Genomic DNA, 10,888 nt, shown 5'->3' with positions numbered 1-10,888 from the left:
TCGGAGTAATTGCATATCTTTTCGCTGATGTCATAAAGTCTTATTTCAGGCTCTGTATCAAGAGCTTGCACGCCACAAAGCGCCTCAGTTACATCAGTCGCATTGTCACTGCATTGTCATTTTACTGAAGCAACTTCTAAATTGGGTTGTAAAGTTAAATTAAAAATTTCAACCGCAGATTTTTGACACTGCATCTCTGTTCATCGAACTGCTTTTCTGTTTCGTGATTTCGCTCTCTAGTTTATCGCTTTTAGCCTGAAAATCTTCCGCCACTGCATCATTTTTTCGTGGTATTAAATCAGGTAGCTTAGGTTTTGTATGTCTTAATTAATCCTCTACAACCTGAAGGAGATTATTTTCTGTGCCGATTTTTTAAATTTAATCTTTGAAGGAAATCGAATAATGTCTGTATTAGTGGTCTCCTAATACCACTTAGCACAAGAAGGTTACATAACCGTAAATATTACGACCAAATCACAAAACTGTTTCGATTAATTTATCTAATTCCAAATGTTTCTGCAGTTACCACCAGTTTATAGTTGTTAATTATTCTTACCACTAATTTAGATTCAGTGTTCACCATACAATTTTTCATTCTCCACCCAGTTCATAAAAGTTCAACACACAACACTTGTAACCATCTTCAAAGAAGTTTGGAATTCACTGTCTATTTTTCCCATATCTCTATCCAACTTTGAAATTTGAGTTTCTTTGATATTTTGCGAACAGGCGTACTGTATAGCTGCTGTAATCTGTATCAGTTGGATATGATTAGTAAGCTCCACCCCTTTTATCACTGCTGAATATGATTCTGATATTCTCTTCTTAATGTGCGGGCTGCATAGGCAACGAGTGATCAAACCTAAGATGAAGGTAGGATACTGTTTCCTGGATTCAGAAAAGGTCTGTGATGGCGGACTGTTGACAATCATGCCGGTAGTTACCGAAAAAAGGCTATATTTCAACGGTTCTATCTTATTTCCACAAGACATACAACCTGAAAATTATTATTATTATTTTTTTTTTAAATATGTGCCACTAATATTCTAAGAGTTATACACGGATACATACACAGACGCGACAAAAGTCATTTCATACCTCCTAATACCGTGTCGCAGCTTCTTTTGCCTGGTGTAGTGGAGTAACTCCACGTGGCATGGACTCAATAAGTCGTTGGAAGTCCATTGCAGAGGTATTGAGCCATGCTGCCTCTATAGCCGTTCGTAACAGCAGAAGTTACCATTGTAGGATTGCGTGCGCGTAGTCTCTCGATTATGTCCCACAAATGTTCGATTGGATTTATGTCGAGCAATTTGGACGCCCAATAAATCGCCCTAACTGTTCAGAACGTTCCTCAAACCAATCGCCTCCTGTTGCATCAACATTACGTTTTAAAGTAAGATCTTGCGTTACTATCGATGACGTTTTCGCTACTGACGAAGAGATTGTTGTATAAGAAGGCTGCAAGAGAAGATTAGATACACTATGTAGTCTCAACTTCAGCAAAAAGTTTCAAATGGTTCTGAGCACTATGGGACTTGACTTCTCAGGTCATCAGCTCGCTAGAGCTTAGAACTACTTAAACGTAACTAACCTAAGGACATCACACACATCCATGCCCGAGGCAGGATTCGAACCTGCAACCGTAGCAGTCGCTCGGTTCCGGACTGAAGCACCTAGAACCACTCGGTCACCTCGGCCGGCACTCTAATACTGAGCCACCACCAGCTTCCACTGTACCTTGTTGCAAACTTGGGTCCATGAACTCGTGGGGTCTGCGCCACACTCGAACCCTAGCATCTGCTCTTACCAACCGAAATCGGGACTCATCTGACCAGCCCACGGTTTTCCAGTCATCTAGGATCCAACAATATGGTCAAGAACACAGGCGAAGCGCTGTAGGCAATGCCGTCGCGTCGGTCTGGCGCCACAGCCCATTAACACCAAATTTCGCAGCACTGTCCTAATGTATACGTTCACACACTGATTTTTACTGTTATTTCGCAAAGTGTTGCTTGTCTCTTAGCACTGACAGCTCTACGCAAACGCCTTTGTTCTGGGTTATCAATTGTGAGATGTAGTGACTGAAGTTTAGTCTTCTCAGCACACTCTTGACACTTTAGATCTCGCAATGTTGAATTCCCTAATGATATCCGAAATATAATTTTCAGTGCGTCTAGCACCAACTACCACTCCACGTTCAAAGTATGTTAATTCCCGCAGTGGAGCCATAAGTTCGTCAGAAACCTTTTCACATTTGTTAATTGAGTACCAATGACAGCTCTGCCCGTGCAGTGCCGTTTTATATCTTGTGTATGCGATGCTACCACCATCTGCATCTATATGCATGTCCTTATCTATGTCTCTGACACCTCAGTCCAACATACTATTATATTCTACACAGCAAATGTGCCATACCAGTTCGGCCTGCTGCCAAACACGAACAGCCTCCAAGGGATGTATCTAAATGTTACTCCCTCTCACTCTAATACAACCACTGTTACACAAAGTCGAGCTCAAAACCAAGTCCATTGTTATGTTCAAAAGAGAAAGAGATGTGTTATTTCAAGTAACTCAACGATATATGATTTACAAAACTTACAGAAAGTCCATAGACCTCTTTTTTTCAATCCAGTCTCGAAACTTCTTGGACTGAGGCGATAGTTTGCGAGACGGAATGAACAGATGCGAATCGTCTACGCTAAATATTTCTTTTTAGATCGTTTCGAACACTGACAATGGGTTGATATATTTTTGTGCAATGTACATTCATACGCGCTGCTTAGGTTATCCATCAGGCACGTTGACAGTGGTGAATGTCATGTCACAACTGCTTACCACTCTGTCTGCTTGTCACTTTAAGTATAGGCTGCTGGCCGCAGCGAAGACTTCAAACCAGCGTAGTGAAATAACGTAACGATGAGACTCATATGAGGGACTGAGGTCTGGGGCAAGTTTGATCCAGGCATATCAAAATCACTTCGGTTAGTAGCGCAGGAATAATTTCACGACGGGTTGGAGTGTGCTTTATTTCTCAGTTTGATTGCTTCATATACAGACGATGTCTCCGTAGTTGTGTAGGTTTCTAATGGTCATGATAAATCCAAATTTAGAAGCCGATAGTAACGCTTAAGTTATAAAACGCCTCTCTTAAAGTACAACATAATTTCATACATCTTATTTATTGGTAAACTGTTGATATTAGCAGCTGTGTCCTAGTAAGTAATCGTGAAAAGAACTAAAAGAGGTTAGGTGGATAAATACATCTACTCATTCTATAAGAAATGACTGCTTCTAAAACTACATACGTGAGAGTTTTTTATGACTCGTCCGAGAATCACTGTGGCAGCATATTCATTTAGCAGGCACCACAGTAGCATGGATTTCACCATATTTATTTGATGTCGAGACGAAATAAGAGAGAAAGCTTTGTTCTTAACGTCTAGAAAGCCCTTGTCACCTGGAGTGAGATCTGCAGTAGCTTTTCTTGATGGTACGCACTATAGCTCCCAACATGGCGTAGCTGACTGATAAGCTGCCTGTCTTCACGTAGTTTCGCACGGTTTCGGATGACAATTTCGTTGTTGTTTCCCTTTTAATAACCCTTGAAGAATACTACCAGCACAGGTCAGTCATATGCATCTCTCAACAGCAAAGAAGACAGTACAGCTAATTCGTTCTGAACATTAGGACTTGAAGCAGAGCAAGTCACCAAACAGATTTCCGCATAACACCTGTGTAGGGTTTACTGGTAATCCTCGGGATATGTCCGATAGATATCGTGATACGTTACTGGGCAGCACCGATTAGCCTGAGCCGTGAGCTGTATGATCGTGTGCATGAAATCATAGGAACACATATTACTGATAAACGACATTTAGAGCCTAGAAGTTAGTTGATTGGCAGTCCGACTGGGACACTACGAACACAGCAAGGTGTGTTAACACCATATTCCAAAGCAGGAACAGGTATGATGCAGGTATTAACAGGTTGCGAACCGTATCATAATCATCTGAATCGGGATCTGCAATCTGTGAATGCGGAGAAAAAGGATCGTTGATTACTGATTGAGTGTTTGGGAAACTCACCAGCTGGAATTAAACGAAATCATCGATGTAGTCCCGAGGCTTGCTGCTAGGTTTGTTATTGGTAGCTTCGATCAACAAAGAAGTGTTACGGAGATACCTTGTAAAGGCCGTGGGAATTCCTGGAGGAAGGACGACGTTCTTTTCGCCAAACACTGTTGTGACAACTTAGAGAACAGGTATTTTCAACTGACTTCAGAACGATTCAACTGCCACAAATGTGCATTTCGCGTAAGGACTCATACAGAGCCATACAGATAGCCTTTTTCCCGCAGCTCAGTTTGCGAATGGAACAGGAAGGGAAATACTTAGCAGTCGCGCACGGTATTTTCCACCAAACGAGTGCATGTGGTGTACCTGTGTGAATGTACGTAAATGTATATGCAAAAAATTTCTGTTGCAGTCTTGAGTCCAGAGACCACTCTGATGCAGTTTTCCTGCTACGCCATCGTGGGCAAGCATCTCTGAAGAACCACTGCAACTTACTTACGTTGAACTTGCTTACTATATTCATCTCTTTGTTTCCTTCTGTAATGTTACTTGATTTTTAGTTCATGTCTCGAAGTGTGTCCTGTCAACCGATCCCTCCTTTTAGTCAAGTTACGGCACGAATATCTTTTCACCCAATTTCGGTTCAGTACTTCCTCATTAGCTACGTGATCTACCCATTGAATTCTCAGCATTCTTCTAAAGCGACACATTTTAAAGGCTCTACTCTCTTCTTTTCCTAATTGTTTATCGCCCACAGTTCATTTTCGTACAAGGCTACATTCCAGATAGATACCATCAGAACAGACTTTCTAACACTTAAATCTACATGGGATGTTAACAAATTTGTCTTCTTCACACACGCCTTTATTACCATTGCGAGTATACATTTAAATCCTTCCTTTTTCGGTCATCATCAGTTATGTCACAGCCCTAATAGCAAAGGTCATATACTATTTTTCGTAAAGCAGTCGGTAATTCCCTAAGCGTGGCTGATTTAATTCGCCTGCGTTTCATTAAACTTGTTTTGTTTTTCTTGACGTTCATCTTAAATCCACTTTTTGACACATTGTCCATTCCAAACAATGGCTCTGCGCACTATGGGACTTAACATCTGAGGTCATCAGTCCCCTATAACTTAGAACTACTTAAACCTAACTAACCTAAGGGCATCACATATATCCATGTCCGAGGCAGGATTCGAGCCTGCTACCGTAGCAGTCGCACGGTTCCGGACTGAGCGCCTAGAACCGCTCGACCACCGCGGCTGGCTGCCCATTCCATTCAGTTACGTTTCCAAGAAATTCGCCGTCTCCGAGAAATTTCTTCGCCATACCATGTCTCATGTGGTATATGTGGAAACCTCAGTGAGATAGGGGAAAATTTCAGTTACATTACGTCACGGTCACCCAAATGTTCAGAAATTAGATGCTGGATTGTAAGATGTACCCAGGAGCAGATTCAGACTCGGATCGCAATTTAGTAATGATGAAGAGCAGGGTGAAGTTTGAAAGAGTTATCAAGAAAAACCTACTCCCATAGAAGGGGGGTAAAGATGCCAAAGGAATGAGGAGATATGCCATAAGTTCTGTCAGGCTATAGACACAGACAGTGAATAGCTCAGCTGGTAGTTCAGTCGGAGAGGACTGGACATCTCTAAAAAAAGTAATCGCAGGAGATGGAACGACAGACAAAGTACAAGGAATTTAACTCCAAAGAAACCATGGGTAACACAAGAAACGCAATTTTGTCTTATATAAACATATTCGGAGACCGTGGTTGTGATGTAAAATAAAGTGTATTAATAATTGTATAAGCAGTTTTCTTGCAATTAAATATATTCTAAAGGATGTTTGTATTTGCACAGTCACAAACATCGCACTGCCTTATGAAAATACAAAAGTCCCTGAGAATATGTTTTATTGCAAGAAAACTGCTAATATAAATGCGTCAGATGGACATTTCATGTAAGCTGCAGTACAACACAAATATTTAGCGTAACCATCTTGGTTACACGTTTCTAATTTGCAAATTATTGTTTCTCCTAGGGCAACTCATAGGAAACTAGTCTATAATCTGTATTAATGAAAGCATGAGAAAAACCATCTGATGATGAGATGATAAAAATTCGAAAACAGTAACCGTAGTTTTTGAATAAAGTAACCTCAAACCAGTTTATGTCTGCTTACTGAACACAATTACCAATTTTTATAACACAAGAAATATTCCAATTAATCGATGATAGAAGGAAGTAAGAAAATATTCACGATGACATAAAAGTTACTTTGGAATAAACTAAATGAGAAGTGCAGGGGAGCTAAGGCGAAATCGCAGGATGGAAAACTTGAAGAAATCGACAAAGAAATGATAGTCGGAAAGACTGAACCAGTATATAGAAGACGCAGAAAAAACTCAGAAGAAATTAAAAACAAGGAAGGTAACTTTCAGGCATCAATAGGAATTCAAGAGATAAATACAGAGGAGAGATCAAGTAAGTTGGAACGAATTTACTGAAGGCCTGTCTGACGACATGACAGGATAAGAAATAGGTGTCTGTACGGAAGAGATGAGGAATGAAGCGTTATAATGAGAATTTATGAGAGCTTAGGAAGGAATAGGAACGAAAAAGGTAGAAGGGATGGATAACAATACATTTGAATTTCTAAAATAATTGGCGGAAGTGGAAACAAAGCGACTATTCACATTGGTGTGTAGAATGTATGAGTCTGGTGATACACCATTTGATTTTTGGAGAAAAATCTTCCATAAAATTCACTAGACTACATGAGCCGACAAGTGCGAGAACTATCGCACAATAAGCTCTACAGCTTATGCATCGAAGTTACTGAAAAAAAAAACATAAGAATGGAAAAGAAAACTGAGGACCTGCTGGATGACGATCATTTTGGCTTCAGGAATGATAGACGCACCAGCGAGGCAATTCTGACGTTGCGGTTGACACTGGAAGCAAGACTGAAGAAAAATCAAGGCACATTCATTGGATTACTCGACCTGGAAAAACAGTGCGACAACGTAAAATGGTGCAAGGGGAAATTCTGGGGAAAATAGGGGTTTTCTATAGGGTAAGGCGAGTAATATTCAACACGTACAACAACCAAGTGGGAACAAGAGTGGGGGACGAGGAACGAAGTGCTTGAATGAACAGAGTTTAATACGGTATGTAGTACTTCGCCCCTACCGTTCAATCTAATCATCAAAGCAATGATGGAAATAAACGAGAATTTCAGGAGTAGAATTAACATTAAAGCTGAAAGTATATATGTAATAAGGTTCGCTAATGACTTTACTATATTCCATTAAAGTGAAGAAGAGTTACAGGATTTGCTGAATGGAACGAACAGTCTAATGAGTACTCATTGAATGAAATAAGGGTAGTGTCCTTGATTAGTAATCAAAATGTTCTTGGTCCTGGATTTGAAACCCACATCCGTTTAAATACTGATTAATAATCAGCATTGACGGCCTAAGACTTCCGGCACAAGAAGTCTTAGTCAAAGAGGGCAGAGGAATGAACGGAAATTGAGGGCACTCTCTTGTCCTTGGGATGGGAAACCGCCCCTAAATGTGGAAGAATCAGCAAAGATGGACGGCATGAGGATGCAGAAGCCAATTGAAGGCACTGCAGTAAATACACATACCTTGTATCCACAGGACATGAAGCGTGTAAATGAGAAAATGTCGTGATCTCTTCATTGGCAAAACATTCCGGGATAGTTCCCCGTTCGGATCTCCGGAAGGGGACAGCTAAGCGGCAGGTGACCATCAGAAAAAGACTGAATAACCAACGAAAGAACAACATTCCACGAGTCGGGGCGAAGAGTGTCAGAAGCCTGAAAGTGCTAGAGAAGCCAGAAAACCGGCAAAGGGAAAAGCGGAGGCTCCATCAAGATACAGTAGGGAGTCAGTGAAGTGGAATGGAAAGAAGATAAGGATTTCTGGCCAGATGAGTGGAGGGTAATATCAACAGGAGCAGAAAATAGCATAAAGGGAGTAGGATTCGTTGTGAACAGGAAGGTAGGGAAGAGAGTGTGTTACTGTGTACAGTCCAGCGATATGTGTGTTCTTATCAGAGCCGACAGCAAAGAAACGCCAACAACGATAGTAAATGTGTTCATACTGACGTTGCAAGCTGAAGACGAAGAGATAAAGTATATGACGATATTGAAAGCTTAGCACAGTACGTGAAGGGAGATGGAAATCTAATAACCACGTGGGACTGGAATGCAGTTGTAGGGGAAGGAGTAGAAGAAAAGGTTACAAGAGAATATGGGCTTGAAACAAAGAATGAGAAAGGAGAAATACTAACTGAGTGCCGTAATAAGTTAAGCTGGTAACAGCGAATACTCTGTTCAAGAATCACAAGAGGAGGAGATGTACTTGAAAAAGCCGTGTGATAACGAGAAAATTCATTTAGGCTACATCATGGTCAGACCGAGAATCCGAAATCAGATACTGGATTGTACGGCGTACCCCGGAGCAAGATAGAGACTCGGATCACAATGTGACAATGATTAAGAGCAAGCTGTAGTTCAAGTGATTAGTCAAGATAAATTAATACGCAAAGAACCGAGATTTGGAAGTGTTAAAGAAGTTCTCGAAGGCTGTAGATACACCTAGAAGGAATATCTCAGTATGAAGTACAGTTTAAGAGGAATGGACATCTCTCAAAAGGGAAATCACAAAACATGGAAAGAAAAACACGTCGATAAAAAAGGTAATTGCGAAGAAACCATGGGTAGCAGAAGAAATACCTCAGCTGATCAATGAAAGAAGAAAGTACAAAAATATTCAGGAAAATTCAGGAATACACAAACAGAAGTCGCTGATGAATTTAACAAATAGGAAGTGAAGCGAAGCTAAGACGAAATGGCTGCACGAAAAGTGCGAAGAAATCGAAATGATTATCAAAAAGTTTCACTCAGTATACAGGAACACTAAATAACTTTCGGTGAAATTAAAAGCAAGATTGGTAACATAAAGAGAGCAATGAGAATTCCATTTTTAAATGCTGGCGAGAGAGCGGATTGGTGGAAAAAGTACACTGAAGGTAACTAAGAGACAGAAGATTTGTCCGAAGAAATAGAAGAACAAGCAGGAGTCGTTTTGAGAGAGACAGGGGCTCCAGTATTAGAATCAGAACTTATGAGAACTTTGGAGTACTTAACGCCAAATAAGGCAGAAGGGATAGATATCATTGAATTGGAATTTCTAAAATTACTGGGGGAACTGGCAACAAAATGGCTATTCAACTTGGTGTCTAGAATGCATGAGTCTGGGAACATACCATCAGATTTTCGGAAATATGTCATCCACAAAATTCCGAAGACGACAAGAGCTGACAAGTGCAAGAGCCATCGCAAAATCAGCTTAAGTACTCCAAGTTGCTTATAATATACATACGAATGGAAAATTGATGCTAGATGACGATGAGTTTGGCTTTAGAAACGGTAAAGTCACGAGAGAGGCAGTTGTGACGTTGCTGTTGATAAAGGAAGCAAGACCACCGAAAATTCAAGACACGTTCGTAGGATTCGTCGACTTGTAAAAAGCATTAGACAGTGTAAAATGGTGGAAGATGTTCGAAATTCTGAGGAAAATAGGGGTAAGTAACAGGGTAATGTACAATATGTACGAGAGCCAAGAAGGAATAATAAGAGTGGACGGCCAAGAATGAAGGGGTCGGATTAAAAAAGGTGTAAAACGACAACGTAGTCTATCCCCTTTACTGTTGAATCTGTACATCGAAGAAGCAATGATGGAAATATAGTGAAAGTACCAGAGTGGAATTAAAATCAAGGTGAAACGACATCAGTGATACGATTCGGTGATGGCTTTATTGTACTGGGCGAAATTGAAGAACATTTGCATGATGTGCTGAATTGAGTGGATAGTCTATTGAGTACACTAATTGGATTGAAAGTAAATTGAAGGAAGACGAAAGTAACGAGAAGTCGGGAAAACGAGGACATCGAGATACGTAATATCAGGATTGGTGATCACGAAGCAGATGAAGTTAAGGAATTCTGCTACCTAGGCAGCAAAATACCCCATGGCGGTTGAAACAAGGAGAATATAAAAAGCAGATTTTCATGGGCGAAAAGGGCATTGTCGGCTATCAGAAGTCTACTAGTATCGAACAAAGGCCTTACCTTCAGGAAGTAATTTCTGGATATGAACGTTTAGAGCACAGCATTGTATGGTAGTTAAACACAGAGAGTGGGAAAACTAGAAGAAAAGAGAATCGTAGCATTTGAGATGTGTTTCTACGGCCGAATGTTGAAAAGTAGGAGGACTGATAAGGTAAGGAATGAGGAAGTTCTCCAGAGAATGTGCGAGGAAGGGAATAAAGGGATAACACTGCCAAAGAGGAAAGACAGGATCGCAGGCCATCTGTCAGATATCACAGAATATCTTCCTTCATATTACAGGGAACTGCAGAGGGTAAAACTAAAGGAAGAGCGAAACTGAAATACATGCAGCAGATAATTAAGGACGTATGTCACAAGTGTTTTGTGAGATGAAGAGTTTGGCACACGAGATGAACTGGTGGTGGACCTCCCCAAACTCCACCTCCGTCAGGAGTCGTACCCAGGCGGCAGTCGCAGATGAGCCACTTGTCAACGCCCCAGTTCTTCATTGGTGCGCCAGTTTTGCATCGAGCCCTTCCCATGCAATGACTCACGCAACTACACTCCTGGAAATGAAAAAAAGAACACATTGACACCGGTGTGTCAGACCCACCATACTTGCTCCGGACACTGCGAGAGGGCTGTACAAGCAATGATCACACGCAC

Source organism: Schistocerca gregaria, chromosome 5 (genome assembly GCF_023897955.1).
Source record: "Schistocerca gregaria isolate iqSchGreg1 chromosome 5, iqSchGreg1.2, whole genome shotgun sequence".
NCBI lineage: Eukaryota > Metazoa > Arthropoda > Insecta > Orthoptera > Acrididae > Schistocerca > Schistocerca gregaria.
Note: the sequence above shows the minus strand (reverse complement) of the source record.